Genomic DNA, 19,811 nt, shown 5'->3' with positions numbered 1-19,811 from the left:
GCTGGGATTACAGGTGTGAGCCACCCCACCCAGCCCAGAACATCTTTAAGTAAAAGTCATCAACTCCCTTGAAGTTCAGATTCAGGAATCATCATGAAATAAGGCAGGGAGGTGAAATCTACCTTTGTTTTCATAAAGTTTTATTTTAAAAAATTAATTTATAGATTAATAAACTGAAAACAGTGGACACAATATTGGCTGGGTGTGGTGGCTCACACCTGTAATCCTAGCACTTTGGGAGGCCGAGGTGGGCAGATCACCTGAGGTCAGGCTGGTCTGCCTGGCCAACATGGTGAAACCTCGTCTCTACTAAAAGTACAAAATTAGGCAGGCGTGGTGCTGTGCACCTGTAGTCCCAGCTACTAAGGAGGGTGAGGCCGGAGAATCATTTAAACCCAGGAGGCGGAGGTTGCAGTGAGCTGAGATTGCACCACTTCACATCAGCCTGAGTGACACAGCGAGACTCCATCTCAAAAACAAACAAACTTAAGACACAATATAAATTTCATAATTTTGTGGGTATTTAGAAACACTAACATTAATTTACTTTTTTTTTTCTTTGAGACAGCGTCTCACTGTCACCTAGGCTGGAGTGCCGTAGCATGATCTTGGCTCACTGCAGCCTTGACCTCCTGGGCTCAAGCAAGCCTCCCATTTCAGCCCCAGAGCAGCTGGGCCAACAGGTGCCTGGCTAATTTTTTTATTTCATTGAGGAAGTCTCACCATGTTACCCAGGCTAATAGTTTACTTTTAAAGAGGATTTTAAAGCAGAGATATAAAGTTCTTTACGTTAGTGTGTACATGTAAGTGACATGCATGATGGTGACTGTTGCTGTTATTGGTAGCACACAGTATATGTTTAGGATTGTAAAAAGGCTAGAATTTTGTGTTCTGGCCATTCTTATAAACAGATGACAGAATCACCTATTCACACATTCATTACATTGATGCCCACATACCCATTGGTTATACCCTCAGGGCCCCTCAGGAGCTGATAGATTTAACAGGAAAATTATTCTGAGATGAATGAGAGAGAAAGAGATTATTTTGTGAGTGACAGATTTCAATATCATACGTGGGCCCAGATGCTCACCATTATTCCTCTATAATAGCATTGGCTTACATTTACTATAAGCACTTAGTATATGCCGGCCACTATTAGAAGAGCTTTCCAGCCAGCCACGGTGGCTCACACCTGTAATCCTGGCACTTTGGAAGGCTGAGGTAGAAGGATTGTTTTTGAGCCCAGGAGTTCAAGACCAGCCTCTAGGAGTTCAAGACCAGCCTGGGCAACGCTGGAAGATCCTGTCTCTACAAAAGAATTTTTAAAAATTAGCCGGGCTTGGTGACACACATCTGTGGTCCCAGCTACTTTGGAGGCTGAAGTGGGAGGACCAGTTGAGCCTGGGAGGTCAAGGCTGCAGTGAGCCATGATCACACCAAGGCTCTCCAGCATGGGCAACAGAGCAAGACCCTGTTTCAAAAAAAAAAAAAAAAGTTAATCATGTAGACTTTCAAACTCTTAATGCTTTTCATAGTCTTTTTTCAAAACTTCAAAGGGATTGTTAGGAACTAAAGTGTCTTGCAAAAGAACATTTAGCTAAAATTTGGTAATTCCTTCATTTTGTTTCAGCTTCATTTTCTTCAATTTCTTCATTTTGCTTCATCCTCATTTAGTAACTATGTATGGTATGTGTAAGCCTTTTGTGTAAATTTATCTCTGTGTGTATATATGCAAAGGGAAGGTTTGTGGAATAATGTTAATGGTTTTTTTAGGTGATAGAATTTTGGGATTTTACTTTGTACTTTTCTGTATTACTTAATTTTTCAATAAGAAGCATGTACACCTTTACAAAATAAAGTCTTTAAAAAAAATAGAGTTGTCATGAGTCTATACACCATGCAAAAAGGAATTTGGTGATTTGAAACCTAGATCATTGCCAGAGTTTTAACCAGCTACCCAAGTTTCCTCAAACCTTATTTAAATAAGGTTGGGTGTGGCGACTCATCCCCGTAATCCCAGCACTTTGGGAGGCTGAGGCAGGAAGATTGCTTGAGCCCAGGAGTTCAAGACCAGCCTGGGCAACATAGCGAGACCCCCGTCTCTAAAAACTATAAGAATAAATTAGGTAGGTATGGTGGTGTATACCTGTAGTCCCAGCTATTCGTGAAGCTGAAGCTAGAGGATTACTTGAGCCCAAAAAGTTGAGGCTGCAGTGAGCCATGTTCATGCCACTGCACTCCAAACTGGGCAACAGAATGAGACCTTGTCTCAAAAAATACTAAAACTTTAAAAATTAAAATAAAATGTGTTTCATGCAATAGTAAAATAAACAACAAGAAAAGTCTTGGAAAAGAAACAAGAAGTCTCACAGTGAATGCTGTATTTGTAAATATTCAAGCTTCTCAAAAATAGAGGAAGAGACTCTAAAATGTTATTTTCAGAAATTATCTATTGGGTTGGTAGTTTACATCTTGAAATACCACCAAGATCTGCTCTGGTTTTATATGAATCCATCTTCTTTGCCATATTCAAAGATAAAATATTTTTACCACCTATGAAATAATTTCAAGCAAGTGCTATTTAAAAATAGTTATTTTGGCCAGGCGCGGTGGCTCATGCCTGTAATCCCAGCACTTTGGGAGGCCGAGGTGGATGGATCACAAGGTCAAGAGATCAAGACCATCCTGGCCAACATGGTGAAACCCCGTCTCTACTAAAAATACAAAAATTAGCTGGGCATGGTGGTACGCGCCTGTAGTCCCAGCTACTCAGGAGGCTGAGGCAAGAGAATCCCTTGAACCCGGGAGGTAGAGGTTGTAGCGAGCTGAGATTGTGCCACTGCACTCCAGCCTGGTGACAGAGTGAAACTCTGTCTCAAAAAAATAAATAAATAGAAATAAAAATAGTTATTTTATGGCCGGGCGCAGTGGCTCACGCTTGTAATCCCAGCACTTTGGGAGGCCGAGGCGGGCGGATCACGAGGTCAGGAGATCGAGACCATGGTGAAACCCCGTCTCTACTAAAAATACAAAAAATTAGCCGGGCGTGGTGGCGGGTGCCTGTGGTCCCAGCTACTCGGAGAGGCTGAGGCAGGAGAATGGCGTGAACCTGGGAGGCGGAGGTTGCAGTGAGCCGAGATCGTGCCACTGCACTCCAGCCTAGGGGACAGAGCGAGACTCCGTCTCAAAAAAAAAAAAAAAAAGTTATTTTATGCAGAAGAAAAAAACTGGAAGGAAATAAGACAAAAAGCTAGAAATGGTTGCTTGTGAGAGATAGAATTATGGGTAGTTCTATTTGCTGCTGCTTTATACTTTTCTTGCATTTTTAAAGTCTTGTGCAGTGAGTAGGTATTACATAGATAATCATTTTTTAAAAGAAAAAACCTCAGAGGTATTTACACCTAAATGTAAGAAAGAATTAAGCTAGTTCATTTTAATATTTTTAAGGAAGGGCTGCACATAGTGACTTTCTTTCAAAGAGTACAATATGGAAAGGGGGGATGGGGAGGGCAACTCGACAGTGGAGAAGCCTAACAAGAACTACCTCAGCCAGGTGATCAAGGTCAGCATCACTAGTCGTAAGTAACATTGATAGTAGGTCTTGGTACAATGTGATGAAAATGGCAAGTTCATTAAAACTGGGAAAGCTGAGAAACTGTCACAGCCAAGAAGAGCCACAGGAGACATGATGACTAAAGGTAATGTATCCTGGATGGGATCCTGGAACAGAAAAGAAAAAGGACATTAGATAAAAACTAACGAAATTGGATCGGTTTGTTAATAATAACAATCATAATATTGTAAAATGTGATAATAGGGGTGTATGGAAACTCTCTACTATCTTCACAATTTATCTGTAAATCTAAAACTGTTCTAAAAAATAAAGTTTTTAAAAGTTTCATCTTAGGATAGGCATGGTGGCTCACACCTGTAATCCCAGCACGTTGGGGGACTGAGGCGGGCAGATCACTTGAGGTCAGGAGTTCAAGACCACCCTGGCCAACATGGTGAAACCCCATCTCTACAAAAAATACAAAAATTAGCCAGGTGTGGTAGTGGGCACCTGTAATCCCAGCTATTCAGGAGGCTGAGGCTGGAGGATTGCTGGAGCCCAGAAGTTGGAGGTTACGTGAGCTATGATCCCGCCACTATGCTCCAGCCTGGACAACAGCTGTAAGATGTTTTCCAAAGGGTCACATAACATCATTCCAAGACACTGTCCTAATTTTATAACTGAGAAAAACACATTTCCCATCACTAATTTTTATATAAATATGTATGTGCATTTAAATACATGGTATGTAAATACATAGCTATGTCTACAAAAGTTAAGGACCATATGTCTATAATGAACAGTAGAGCAAGTAAGGAGGTGGGCAGGTGGGCAGGATAGAAATATACAATGTAATTTTGTGGGGGGGAAGAAAACAGATCTCCAGGGGTTTTGCCAGTTAGTAATGCTGTTATTAGTATGCAATGGCCTTCTTTGTGTCAACAGTGTACATTCCAAGAGATTTTGAATAAAATATAGAGCATACCATCAGCATTCAGATCTAAGATTAAATTCTTGTATTGCCATTGCCATGTGACATCAGATTTTGTGATTTTTCTAAGCCAGGCGTGGTGACTCACACCTGTAATCCAAGCACTTTGGGAGGCCAAGGCAGGCAGATCACTTGAGGTCAGGAGTTTGAGACCAGCCTGGTCAACATGGTGAAATCCTGTCTCTATTAAAAATATAAAAATTATCCAGGCATGGTGATAGGCACCTGTAATTCCAGCTACTCGGGAGGCTGAGGCAGGAGAATCACTTGACCCTTGGGAGATGGAGGTTGCAGTGAATTGAGATCGTGCCACTGCACTCCAGCCTGGGAGACAGACTCTCTCAAAAAAAAAAAAAAAAAAAAAAAGATTTTGTGATTTTTCTGATCTCTGCCAGTCAGAAGACTGAGTCATTTGGTAACAGATGATGGAAGATAAAAAAAAAAAAAAAAACTTGAAGATGAAGGGAACCACAAAACCTTGTGAAATTTTCATGATCACTGGGGATTTCTTACCTTGCCTTCAGATTCCAGGTTCTTTTTAAAAGTATAAGTAAATAATAAGTCACCACTAAGATAGAATATGTACAAATATGACCTTATGAGTTCTTTTCCAAGAAAATAATGAGAATTAAGTTCTAGAAAAAATTTGCTCCTAGGCATCTTTAGTTTTTCTGGAAGAAAGTGCCAGGTTAAATACAAAATTCTTATTTCTGATTCTATTGTTATTACTACTATTTAACAATGCCAAAGTTTAAGTAAATTTTTTTCATTTGAGACATTTATTACACTGAATGAAACCACAGGATATCATTTATTTATATTGTCCTAGGTTTCAAGTCCTGTTAAAAATGTGGAAAAAAATGTGAAAAATACACAGGACAACTTTTCTGGAGTATCATTCAATTACAGTATCTTCAACAGATGGTGGATTGTGTTAAGTTGTTAAATATAAACACAAGTTTTAATGTGAATGGAATAAGAATAGATCTTAATTTTTTTGTTTTTTACTTTAGTAAAAAATGTATACGCACATACTCAAAAACATAATACACACATACATATGTGTGTGTGTATATATATATATATAAAATACACACACACCCACCCACCAAGTAAAGAGCAATTATAGTCTTTGGACCAAAATTTAACTGTTATCCTTTGAGAAACTATGTCACTGCTTCTAAAAATATATACTATAAAATGTGCCTTTTCCCCTTTCTTATAGCAGCTGTTTGAAATACAAATAGATGAATGAGGAAAATCCCGTATGTTTAAAATCCACCATGAAGAGAAAAGCAGGAAGAAGTTCAAGCTAGCCCCTGGGGATTTTCCCAGGTTCAGTAGATTGACCTGGAAACACAGAGTGCAGCTTGAGCTCTTCTTCCTTTAGCAGAACAAGCACTGGTCAGAGAAATTTCCAAACACATGGAGCTTAGCGAGACCACCTGCTCCTAACACAGGACAATGGCCACTGGACCACCAACTCTGTTGCTTCAAGTCGACACCAGCTCTCCTTCACAACAGATGACAGGCTTTCCGCTAGAAGAGTTTCCCAGTAAAAGAGTGAGCAAAGAAATGCCAAACTTCACATCTGCAATAGAAGCTGATAAATGAGAAGTGAAATGGACAAATTAAAAAGCTGAAACTGAATTCAGTCTTATAGTAGAATCAAACAATAATTACGTCGATATCAGCCCTGGCAAGACAGAGTTAAGAGCTCAAATTATCTCTTGGCAAGGGTGTGGGTCTGTAAGTGCTATGTAGCAGCTAATGAGTAGAGAGGAGTTTTTGACCAGGTGCTCATGCATTCCTTACACTGCACCAAGCTCAGTAGATATGTGGCACAACCCAGCAACTTTATAATCTCTCAAGATCTCCATCTCTGGCCGGGCTCGGTGACTCACACCTGTAATTCCAGCACTTTGGGAGGCCAAGGCGGGTGGATCACCTGAGGTCAGGGGTTCGAGACCAGTCTGACCAACAAGGTGAAACCCCATCTCTACTAAAAATACAAAAATTAGGCCAGACGCGGTGGCTCATGCCTGTAATCTCAGCACTTTAGGAGGCCGAGGCAGGTGGATCATGAGGTCAGGAGTTTGAGACCAGCCTGGCCAAGATGGTGAAACCCCGTCTCTACTAAAAAATACAAAAATTAGCCAGGTGCGGTGGCGAGCACCTGTAATCCCAGCTACTTGGGAGGCTGAGGCAGGAGAATCGCTTGAACCTGGGAGGCGGAGTCTGCAGTGAGCCGAGATCACGCCACTGCACTCTATCCTGGGCGACAGAGTAAGATTCCATCTCAAAAAAAAAACACAAAAATTAGCTAGGCATGGTGGCAGGCGCCTGTAGTCCCAGCTACTTTGGAGGCTGAGACAGGAGAATTGCTTAAACCTGGGAGGCGGAGGTTGCAGTGAGTCTAGATCACACCACTGTACTCCAGCCTGGGCAATGGAGCGAGACTCAACCTCAAAAAAGAAAAAAAAAAGATCTCCATCTCTTAGACCATATAACAATAGGAGAGGAACCACAATGGTCAGACCCAATAGCTTGCTTAACTCCTGTAAAAGAATTGAGGTCAACCAGATGTTGCAATTTTTCTGATTTGAGTCTTTAGTCACGTACGAGATAGCATGTTGGAGTTTAATTAAAGATGTGCAAAGTAATAATATTTAATGATATTTTGCAGGGGTAAGAGAATTAAAGTTAATATCAGCTATTAGAAGAAAATTATTGATGCTGTGTGTGTCTTATGTTAGCCCACATAAGAAATAAATGAACAACAGAATTTTAAGTGTTTAAGCAGTTATGTCATAAGTGGGATCTATGAGGAGACTGAGAGGAAGTAATTGAAAGTCTTGGGCTGCACATGGTGGCTCACATCTATAATCCTAGCCCTTTGAGAGGCCAAGGCGGGTGGATCGCTTAAGCCCAGGAGTTCAAGACTAGCCTGGGCAACATGGCAAAACCCCATCTCTACTAAAAATACAAAAATTAGGCCGGGCACAGTAGCTTACACCTGTAATCCCAGCATTTTGGGAGGCCGAGGCAGGCAGATCACGCTGTCAAGAGATCGAGACCATCCTGACCAACATGGTGAAACCCAGTCTACTAAAAATACAAAAATTAGCTGGGCATGGTGGTGCACGGCTGTAGTCACACCTACTCGGGAGGCTGAGGCAGGAGAATCGCTTGAACCCAGGAAGTGGAGGTTGCAGTGAGCCGAGATTGGGCCACTGCACTCCAGCCAGGTGACAGAGCGAGACTCTGTCTCAAAAAAAAAAAAATTCAAACATTAGCCGGGCGTGGTGGTCCAAGCCTGTAGTCCCAGCTACTTGGGAGGCTAAGGTAGGAGGATCACCTGAGCCTGGGAGGCAGAAGTTACAGTGAGCAGAGATGGTGTCATTGCCTTCCAGCGTGGGTGACAGAGTGAGATCCTGTCTCAAAAAAAAAAAAAAAAAAAAAGTCTTGGTATCATACAGCTTTCACAATGCTGGTTTTTAAAAACTATAAACCCACATCACTTTTGGTAATTTTTTGAAGTTTTAAACCATTTAGAAAATAAAATTTAAATTATTTTTCAGTAGTCTTCCATGTTATAAAGAAAATTACTTATTCAACAGTCTCCAAGATAGAGTCATAGAAACAACCTGAGAAGGAACAAGACACTGACAGAGAATAGAAGTGTTGGGAACAAATATCTCCCGAACTGTTTAAATAAATCATGGAATATCCGTAGAATAGAATAATAAGCAGCTGTGAAAAAAATGAGAAAGATTGTATGTATCACTAGAGAAGGATCTCTAATATACATTAAGTGAAAAAAAAGCAAAATTCAGAACAGTGTGTATAATATATTGCCATTTGTGGAGGGGAAAACTGTATTTGTGTGCTTTGACTCACGTACACCAAATATATCCATAAAGATACACAAAAACCTAGTACCAGTGTTTGCCTGTAAGGAGGGGAATTTGGGTGGATGGGAGACAGAATTTCTTGTCAATTGTATACTATTTTATACCTTTTAAATGTTTATTAACTATTTGCACTTATTACCCATTGAAAAGCGTTTCATCTCTAAGGGGACTCTCTAAAAAGTGAAAGGGCATTTTTAGAGCATGTTTTGGGTAAATGGAAGAGTCCATAATCAAAGAAATTGCCTTTATTTTGCAATAGAGAGCTATAGTGCAGAAGGGAGAGCGGGGATTTGCAATGTGTTAACTGGGATATCTGAAGGTAGATCAAAATTAATACCCAGATTGTGAAAATAGGATAATTATTGACAGAAGGAAACAGAATAAAATTCATTCATTGCATTTAAGTAAGCAATGATATGTTAGGAAATGGACTAAACAGGAAGAAAATACTATAACTCAACCAAAAATTATACAAAGAACAAAAAATTATGGAATAAAGCTTCAGCATGTTGTAACATCACAGTAAAATGTACAGATAAATTTTCAAAGAACCCTATCATATGTTCATATCAGTAAAAAAAAAAATTTCAATTTCATAGAACCCTGACACACACGCAAACACATACACACCCAAAACACATACACACACACAGACACTATAAAAAGCCAATGAGAGCACTGAGATAATTCTGGACTTTTATGACTATTTCTTTAAGAAAGGTCATTCTTTGCATTTTTACTGCCCTAAATTTACCTCTTTAAGTCACAGCAATGCTGATTGAGCTTTTTTCTTTTTTAGTTTTGTTTCTAACCAAATCTTTTGTACATTTCTGGAATTTAAGCCACCTCAGTTACCGCTTATCTATAACACCATTGCTTTGAGGGATTAAAGTAGGTTTCTTGTAATACACTTAGATCAAGTTATCTAAGTTGAGAAGAATATCCTGTTTGAGTTGGGAGATCTTTTTTTATTCTTATTTTTTATTTTTATTTTTTTGATCTTGAGTTGTTTTGATTTCCTCTGAGAGCAGTAATCTTCAGCAAGTGATATTTCTAAAAATCCCCAAACACACCACAAAACATTCCAAGTGATTTTAACTCCTGAATGAGGTTGGGCTACCTGAGTGATTCTCTCTCTTCTCTTCTTTGGCAGAAAGGATTAGAAACCTCCACAGAACTTGCTCTCTATTAAAGTGGAGTGCTGTGCATTCATTGGCAAGAGGTGAATTGTTTTCAGATTACATGCGAAAGAGTGTGTGTGTGTTTCTTTCCCACATCAAAGACTTGGATGGAAGCAGTTCTGAGTATTGCCAGGGATGCAAGAATTGGTGCTAAAGTGATTAACAAAATTGCTTTTCTGCAAAAGAAGCACAAAACATTACCTAGGGATTAGAGGAGGAGAGGGCAAGATTAAAGGTGATGTTGAATTTTGGGTAGAATATCTTATCCATCTTTTTCAAATCATGCTTCAAGGATTCTGTGTCCCTCCTTAAGGAAACCTGAACAAATCAAAGTCTTGCTTTCTTAAGTTTTGTACACAGAGGCACTGACAAGGTAAAATTAAAACTACTAACATAAGCAGCACTTACGAAGTGACCTTTATATCTTTATCTCACACTACAAATACATTTTGAATGTATTTTATTCGGCATACACCAAAGACTCCATGGATCAAAGCCTCTTTGATTTGTAATTAATTTGTGTGTCCACCTGTTGGGCTTAAATGATAGTGTTTTACAGGATTTCTGTTGTTCAGTTTTAGTAAATCTTGATTTGTTTAGTATCCCTTTTTAAATGTATCTTCCACAGTCAAAACATTTGTCTAACCTAAATATTAAAAAAGCCATAGAATCTATAATTAAATAATGAAAGAAAGATCATACAACAAACCTCACAATTCTTAGTCTATGGAATTATTGTAAGGGGTATCTCTGAAATGCCCCCACAACATTCACACTCAGCATTTTTTCAGTCTCTTTCAAAAACCAAATTCAATTCCTTGCTTCTTCCAAGAAGTCCTCCTGACTTTAGTCTTCAATCAGAGACAGGCGGAAACATATAGGTACAGATAGCTGTTCTTGTGTGAATAAACCTCTTCCTCCTTGGTTTCTTCCTTTAAAACATTAAGTCCAAAAGAGGAACAAAACATATATGTGGATAGGTGGCAAAAACATCAAGTTGAGCGACATAAGCAAAATAGATTCAGAGCAATATATACAAAAATATTTAACACAAAACAATATTGTAATTCTTTAAGGATATGTATATGTGTATATATATTGTAGAAGTACAAAAAATAGAACAGAATTATGCACCTCATACTCATGGTAGTGGCTGCCTCTGGAAAGGAAGCAGGCAAATGAGATTTAGGGTAGTAGTAAAAGGGAATTTTAGTTACCTCTGTAATGTTTATTTCTTTTAAAAAGAAAAAAAGCTATTAAGCTAAGATGACTCACTTAGGCATAGTTAGGGGATGTGAAGTTCTTGTCTTGATTGAAATTCTTGTCTAAAAAACACAGCAGAAGTTTGAGATCTCATCTTTGTCCTCATAAACTGTTCTTTCATGTAATGTATAGTTTTTTTGTGTGTCAGACACTAGTTATGTCTCGCTTTCTTGAAACAACAGTAAAACCTATTTCAAATCGATTGAATAATTCAGAATAGTTGTTACCTCCTCTTTGCCCACAATAACCTTCTTTCTAAATTAATATACTATGATGATGGGACTTTGTGTGTGTTCTATGAAGAAAGGGACACGCTGTGAGTCCTTGGTAAAACGAATAAATAGATGAATAAATAAATCAGCCCTGTTTGCTGGCCACCCTGCATGCAACAGTTTGTGGGCGATTTCATTTCGAGAGGTTGCCTATTTGACTTCTTCGCTTTCAGGAACTTGTCGAGAACAATCATTTTTTATCTGTCTTCCCCTTGGGGTCCCGTAAGGTCACTAGACACAAGATAGCTGTGAAATTTGACATTGTTCCAATTTAAATGCTTTACTCCAGCAAGTGCAAGACTGCGGGCGCTTCGGTGCGGGGCTTGCCACGGCCAGGCCGTTCTGAGACTCGCCAGCTCTCCAGGCTTCAAAGCCTGCCATCCTTGATCTCGCTAAAGAATGTTTTTGAATTCTATGTCCATCTAGTGGTTGCCTGCAAAGATCTACTTGGCTTTTTCTTTCTTCCTTTTCTTTCACACTTGATCAGTGAGATTCTGTTTGTGATGGGGGTTTGCCCCCCTTGGTCTTTAATTCTTTCACAGGTGGTTTCAAAGTGTCTATCCTCCGCCACTGCTTTCTATAAACAAGCAGGAATTCGGGAACTGCAGTTACTGATGGCTTTCCTCACAGGGCCATTCTCCTCTCACTTTGAAAATAGACTGTTTTGTGGACAGTAAAGTACAGTTCTTTTTCACAGATGAGATTAGAGGCTTGAGGGGAGGCTGGAGGGAGGGAAGTGTTTTCTTTCCCTTTTTTCTTTTTCTTTCTCTTTTTTTTTTTTTTAACAGAGAGCCTTTGTGTTGTAACTAATTTTATCAAATACAAGAAATTTATTTATTTTTCACTCAGTTGCACCTTTGGTTAAGGATGACATGGCACCAAGTAGAAGTAGCTGAGAATTTGCTGATTTCCTCATTAATTCCGTCTCCAGTATCCCAAGTGTAAGGGTAAGAGTTGAAGATCAAGTGATGACAGGGACGAATGTGATTGCATATCCAAGGGATCAAATTATATCAATTCTAGCTACAAATTCTGATCTGCCATGGGGGTTGAGATATCTATTTTATCACCTCCTGTCCCTCTGTGGGTTGAAAAATCTCTCTCCAGGTCTGTTTCTATGACTTGAGGTTTTAGGAGGAGTGAGATTCAATCCCTTATCTGTAGCAGTGGTTGGTTTTTTCAGTTCTCCTATGGATCCTGAAAGTTGGGGAGCTGACGGATTTATACTGCTCTGAATTCTGTGAGGGAAAAAAATAATAGATGGAAAGCAAGTGTTATCACTTAGTTCTAACACATCAACAGTATAAAGGCATTATGTGTGTCTTGGACAAGCTTGGCCACTTGAAAAATGGGGACACATGCTGAATTAATACCTAAAGTCATGGCCTTTGTTCCAGTTCAAATTAAAACAAATATTTTTAAATATTTACAAATATTTTTTCTTTCTATAAATGTAACACACTTTATTCAGAAATGTAAAAAATACAAATGGTGTCCATGCAGCATTATTTATAATAGCATAAAACTGCAAACAGCCTAAATGCCCATCAGCAGGAAACTGGCTAAATAAACGACAATGTATTTATTTATGGAATAACACGTAATAATTTAAAAGAATATAATAATTAAAAAGAGAGCACAAACGTTGGGTGCAGCGGCTCATGCCTGTAATCCCAGCACTTTGGGAGGCCGAGGCGGGCGGATCCCCTGAGGTCAGGAGTTCGAGACCAACCTGGCCAACATGGTGAAACCTCGTCTCTACTAAGAATACAAAAATCAGCTGCGCGTGGTGGCAGGTGCCTGTAATCCCAGCTACTCAGGAGGCTGAGGCAGGAGAATCACTTGAACCCGGGAGGCAGAGGTTGTAATGAGTTGAGATCACGCCATTGCACTCCAGGCTGGACAACAGAGCGAGACTCTGTCTCAAAAAAAAAAAAAAAAAAAGAGAGAACACAAAAGTGGAAAATAATGACATGAAAATATGTCTAAGAAATAGCGTTGAGGCCGGGCACAGTGGCTCATGCCTGTAACCTCAGCACTTTGGGAGGCCTGGGTGGGCAGATTGCTTGAGCCCAGGAGTTTGAGACCAGCCTGGCCAACATGGTGAAACCCTATCTCTATAAAAAAATACAAAAATTAGCCTGGCATGGTGGCATGCACCTGTAGTCCCAGCTACTAGGGAGGCTGAGTCAGAAGGATCACTTGAGCCCTGAAGTGGAGGTTACACTGAGCCAAGATCACACTACTGCACTCCAGCCTAGGTGACACAGTGAGACCCTGTCTCAAAAAAAAAAAAAAAAAAGAAAGAAAGAAAGAGAGAAAAAATAAATAGTGTTGAGAGAAACAAAAAGTTGAAAATAATATTACTAAAATGATATGTACAAATGAATCATATAATTTTCGTGGGTTCAGGTATATATATATGCAGGGATATACAGGATTGAAGGAGGTATTTAAGAGGACTTTAATTTTATCAGTAATGTTTTATTTTTTATAAGGCAAATGTATTTATGTAATTCTCATGTAATGTAATTAAAACGCACCTTTTTTTTTTTTTTTTTTGAGACAGGGTCTCGCTCTGTAAGGCTGGAGTGCAGTGGTGCAATCATGGCTCACTTGCAGCCTCGACCTCCCTGGGCCCAGGTGAAACACCAAACTCAGCCTCTTGAGTAGCTGGGATTACAGGCACACACCACCACACCTGGCTAATTTTTTATTTTTTGTAGAGACAAGATTTCACCATATTGCCCAGACTGGTCTCAAACTCCTGAGCTCAAGCAATCTGCCTACCTTGGCCTCCCAAAGTGCTGGGATTACAGGTGTGAGTCACCGTGCCCCGCCAAAACACAATTTTTAAATGATTTTAAAAACCAACACACAGAAGATAAGTAAAAAGAAAAAAAAACTACTATTCAGCCTCCCATATAGTCTTTTGTATATATACTTTTATTTATTTATTTGGCAAGTAAAAATTATAATATTTATGGTGTACAACATGATGTCTTAATTGCTGTATTCATTGCAGAAGGGCTAAATCAAGCTACTTAACAGGTGTTATCACCTTACATACTTACCAATTTTTGGTGGGTGGCACAACCTCCTGGGGAGCTGGGACTAAAGGCACCTGCCAGTAATTTTCAAGTATACAATATATTGTTATTAACTATAATCACCATGATGTATGATAGATTTCTTGAACTTATTTCTCCTGTCAAACTGAAATTTTGTGTCCTTTGACCAACATCTCCCCAATCACCCCAACCCCTGCCTCTGGAAGCTACCATTTTACTCTCTGTTTCAGAGTTCATGGAGAATCCACATATAGGTAAGACCATGTGTTATTTGTCTTTCTGTGCTTGGCTTATTTCACTTAAGATAGTGCCATCCGGGTTCATCCATGTTGTTGTAAATGATGGGATTTCCTTCTTTTTTAAGGCCGAATAGTATTCCATTGTGTATATACGCCACGTTTTCTTTATCCATTTATCTTTTGATGGACACTTTGGTTGATTCCATATCTTGGCTATTGTGAATAGTGCTTCAGTGAACAGGGCAGGGGCGGGAAGGGGGTACAGATATCTCTTCAACATGATGATTTTATATCCTTTGGAGGTATACCCAGTAGTGGGGTTGCTAGATATATGGTAGTTCCAATTTTTTTTTTTTTTTTTGAGACGGAGTTTTTGCTCTTGTTGCCCAGGCTGGAGTGCAACGGTATGATCTTGGCTCACCGCAACCTCTGCCTCCTGGGTTCAAGCAATTCTCCTGCCTCAGCCTCCCGAGTAGCTGGGATTACAGATGCGTGTCACCACATCTGGCTAATTTTTGTATTTTTAGTAGAGACGGGGTTTCTCCATGTTGGTCAGGCTGGTCTCGAACTCCCGACCTCAGGTGATCCTCCTGCCTTGGCCTCCCAAAGTGCTGGGATTACAACTACTGCACCCGGCTGGTAGTTCCAATTTTAATTCTGAGGAGGAAGCTCCATACTGTTTTCCATAATGATTGTACTAATTTACATTCCCACCAACAGTGCACAAAGACTCCCTTTTCTACAGCCTCATCGACAATTATCTTTCATTTTTTATAATGACCATTCTGACTGGTGTGAGGTGGCATCTCATTGTGGTTTCAATTTGCATTTCCCTGATTAGTGATGTTGAACATTTTTTCATATACCTGTTGGCCATTTGTATGTCTTCTGTTAAGAAATGTCTATTGGGGCTTCTTTTCCCATTTTTGAATCAGGTTATTTGTTTTCTTACTATTGAGTTATTTGAATTCTTTTATATTTTATTTATTTGTTTAAATTGTTTAATTTTTCTTTTAGAGACAGGGTCGCCCAGGCTGGAATGCAGTGGCATGATCATGGCTTACTATAGCCTCAAACTCCTGGGCTCAAGCAATCCTTCTACCTTGGCCTCTCAAAGTGCTGGGATTACAGCCATGAGCCACTACACCTGGCCAAATTCCTTATATGTTTTGGATATTAACCCTTTATCAGAAGTGTGGCTTGCAAATACAGTCTTTCATCACTCTGGTGATTGTTTTCCTTACTGTGCAGAAGCTTTTTAGTCTCATGTAATCCAATTTGTCCATTTTTGCTTTTGTTGCCTGTGCTTTTGGGGTCATATCCAAAAAAATCACTGCACAGACCCATGTCACACAGCTTTTCCCCGTTTTTTTTTTTCTTCTAGTAGTTTTATAGTTTCCAATCTTACGTTTAAGTCTTTTATCCATTTTGAGTTAATTTTTGTAGAGGGTGTGAGAAGAAGGTCTAATTACATCCTTCTGCATATGGATATTCAGTTTTCCCACCACCATTTATTTGAAAAGACTGCCCTTTCCCGATTGTGTGGTTCTTAGCATTTTTGTCAAAAATCAGTTGAGCCAGGTACAGTGGCCCGTGCCTGTAATCCCAACACTTTGGGAGGCCAAGGCAGGAACACTTGAGCCCAGGAGTTCGGGACTAGCCTGGACAACATAGCGAGACCTCATCTGTATAAAAATAAGTAAGTAGATAAATAAATAAAAATCAATTGACCGTAAATGTATAGATTTCTTTCTGGGCTCTCTATTCTGTTCCATTGGTCTATGTGTCTGTTCTGTTTGTTTGTTTGTTTTGTTTTGTTTTGTTTTAAAACAGGGTCTCACTCTTTTGACCAAGCTGGAGTGCAGTGGTGAAATCATGGCTCACTGCAGCCTCAACCTCCCAGGCATAAGTGATCCTCCCATTTCAGCTTCCCAAGTAGCTGGGTCCACAGGCATGTGTCACCATGCCTGGCTAATTTTTATTTTATTTTATTTATTTATTTATTTATTTATTTATTTATTATTTATTTATTTATTTTGGTAGAGACAAGATCTCCCTATGTTGCCCAGGCTGGTCTTGAACTTATTTATTTTGGTAGAGACAAGGTCTCCCTATGTTGTCCAGGCTGGTCTCGAACTCCTGGCTTCAAGCAATCCTTCTGCCTCAGCCTCCCAAATTGTTGGGATTCCAGATGTGAGCCACCCAACCCGGCTGATTACTATAGCTTTGCAGTAGATTTTGAAATCCGGTAGGGTGGTGCCTCCAGCTTTGTTCTTTTTGCTCAAGATTGCTTTGGTTATTCAGGGTCTTTTGTGGTTCCATATGAATTTCGGGATTGTTCTATTTCTGTAAAAAATGTCATTGGAATATTGATAGGGATTACATTGAATCTGTAGATCACTTGGGTAGTATGGACATTTTTTTTTTTCTTTTTGAGACAGAGTCTTGCTCTGTTGCCCAGGCTGGAGTGCAGTGGCGCAATCTCGGCTCACTGCAACCTCCGCCTGCCGGGTTTAAGCAATTTTCCTGCCTCAGCCTCCTGAGTAGGTGGGACTACAGGCACGTGCCACCATGCCCAGCTAACTTTTTGTATTTTTAGTAGAGACAGGGTTTCACCACGCTGGCCAGGCTGGTCTTGAACTCCTGACTTCGTGTTCTGCCCGCCTTGGCCTCCAAAAGTGCTGTGATTACAGGCGTGAGCCACCACACACGGCCCCAAAATGGACATTAACAACATTAATTCTTCCAATCTGTGAACACAGGATATCTTTCCATTTACTTGTGTCTTCTTCAATTTCTTTTTTTTGAGACAGAGTCTCACTCTGTCGTCAAGACTGGAGTGCAGTGGTGCGATCTCGGCTCGCTGCAACCTCTGCCTCCTGGGCTCAAGCAATTCTCCCCTCCCGAGTAGCTGGGATTACAGGTGCACATCACCACACCCGGCTAATTTTTGTATTTTTAGTAGAGATAGGGTTTCACCATGTTGGGCAGGATGGTCTTGAACTCCTGACCTCAAGTGATCTGCCCTCCCCTGCCTCCCAGTGTGCTGGGATTACAGGCATGAGCCACTGTGCCCGGCCACCTTCTTCAATTTCTTTCATTAATGTTTTGTAGTCTTCAGTGTACTACATTAAATTTAAAATGTACTATAAAAATTAAGGAATGGTGTGGTGGCTCATGCCTATAATCCCAACACTTTAGGAAGCCAGAGCCAGTGGAGCCCAGGAGTTCAAGACCAGCCTGGGCAACATGGCTAAACCCCGTCTTTATAGAAAATACAAAAATTAGCTGGGTGTGGTGGCACGCACCTGTAGTCCCAGCTATTCGAGTGACTGAGATGGGAGGATCACTTGAGCCCACGAGGTCGAGGCTGCAGTGGGCCATGATTGTGCCACTGCACTCCAGCCTGGGAGACCCTGTCTCAACAACAACAAAAATTAATTTTTTTTATTGTGGTAAAATATACATAACATAAAATTTACCCTTCTAACCATTTTTAAGTATACAGCTCAGTAGCGTTAAATACATCCACATTGTTAGTATGACCATCACTAATATCTACAGGACTTTTTCATCCTCCCAGATAGAAGTTCTATACACAGTAAACAATGACTCCCTATTCCACCCCACACCCCCCCAATCCCTGGTAACCACTGTTCTACTTTCTGTATCTATGTATTTGACTATTTTAGATACCTCATTTCAGTGAAATCATACAATATTTGTCTTTTGTGTTTGGCTTATTTTACTTAGCATAATGTCTTCAAGTTTCATCCATGTTGTAGCATGTATCTGATCATTCCCTTTAAAGGCTAAACAATACCCCATTGTATGTATTTAGCACATTTTGTTTATCCATTCATCTGTTAATGGACATTCAGGTTTTTCCACCTTTTGCCTACTGTGAAGTATGCTGCTATAAATATTGGCATACAAACAGCTGTTCGAGTCCCTGCTTTCAGTTCTTTTGTGTACATACTCAGAAGTGGAACTGCTGAATCATATGGTAATTATATGTTTAATTTTCTGAGAAACCACCATACGGTTTTCCACAGCAGAGGCACCATTTTACATTTCCACCAGCATTATACAAGGGTTTCTGTTTCTCCGTATCCATGCCAACACGTTGTTTTCTTGTTTTGTTTTGTTTTGAGACAGGGTCTCACTCGCCCAGGCTGGAGTGCAGTGGCATGATCACGGCTCACTGCAGCCTCAACTTCCTGGGCTCAAACGATCCTCCCACCACAGCCTCCTGTAGCTGGGACTACAGGTGCGCACCACCACACCTGGCTAATCTTTTGTATTTTTTGTAGAGATGGGTTTTTGCCATGTTGCCCAAGCTGGTCTCGCCGGCCTCAGCCTCCCAAAGTGCTAGGATTACAGATGTAAGCCAAAGACCAAGCCCTGTGTTTTTTTGTTTTTTGTTTTTGAGACAAGGTATTGCTCTATTGCCAAGGCTGGAGTGCAGTGGCGCAATATATGTCTCACTGTAGCATCGGCCTCCTGGGCTCAAGTGATCCTCCTGCCTCAGCCTTCCATGTAGCTGGGACCACTGGCACACACCACCACACCAGGCTAATGTTTGTGTTTTTTGTAGAGACGAGGTCTCATTTTGTTGCCCAGGCTAGTCTCGAACTCCTGAACTCAAGCTATCCTCCTGCCTTGGCCTTCCAAAGTGCTGGGACTATAGGTGTGAGCCCTCTGCCCACATGTTTTGTTTTTATTATAATGGATGTGAAGTGGTTATATACTTTTAAAAATTGAACAATGAGGCTGGGCACAGTGGCTCATGCCTGTAATCCCAGCACTTGGGGAGGCCAAGGCTGGTGGACCACCTGAGGTCAGGAGTTCGAGACCAGCCTGGCCAATATGGTGAAACTTAGTCTCTACTAAAAATACAAAAACTGGCCAGGTCATGGTGGCACACGCTTGTAATCCCAGCTACACAGGAGGCTGAGGTGGGAGAATCACTCAAACCTGGGAGGCAGAGGTTGCAGTGAGCTGAGATTGTGCCGCTGCACTCCAGCCTGGGTAACAGAGCAAGACCCTGTCTCAAAATAAATAAATAAATAAACAAACAAACAAACAAACAATGGCCTAAACTGTGACTAACATAATGTTAACATTTTTCTACATCATTAAGTGTTCTTCAGGGCTGGGCGCGGTGGCTTTCGCCTGTGATCCCAGCACTTTGGGAAGCTGAGGCGGGGGATCACCTGAGGTTGGGAGTTTGAGACCAGCCTGACCAACATGGAGAAACCCCATCTCTACTAAAAATACAAAAATTAGCTGGCCGTGGTGGTGCACGCCTGTAATCCCAGCTA

The 19,811-nt window shown here is 40.5% G+C and overlaps 1 long non-coding RNA gene across 1 annotated transcript in view; it reads right to left on the bottom strand.

Annotated features, from left to right (window-relative positions):
• Nucleotides 1-3,409: 3,409 nt before the first annotated feature.
• LOC131382940 (uncharacterized) overlaps nt 3,410-19,811 on the bottom strand; it is a 28,752-nt gene continuing 12,350 nt past the window's right edge. Inside the window, exons 2-3 of the long non-coding RNA XR_009212568.1 lie at nt 5,898-6,150; nt 3,410-3,723 (exon numbers count right to left, since the gene is read on the bottom strand). This is a non-coding gene — a long non-coding RNA (uncharacterized LOC131382940). The remainder of the gene's footprint in view (nt 3,724-5,897; nt 6,151-19,811) is intronic.

Source organism: Hylobates moloch, unplaced genomic scaffold, assembly GCF_009828535.3.
Source record: "Hylobates moloch isolate HMO894 unplaced genomic scaffold, HMol_V3 SCAFFOLD_3, whole genome shotgun sequence".
NCBI classification, from domain to species: Eukaryota; Metazoa; Chordata; class Mammalia; order Primates; family Hylobatidae; genus Hylobates; species Hylobates moloch.
This window is presented reverse-complemented; position numbering and strand designations above follow the sequence as displayed.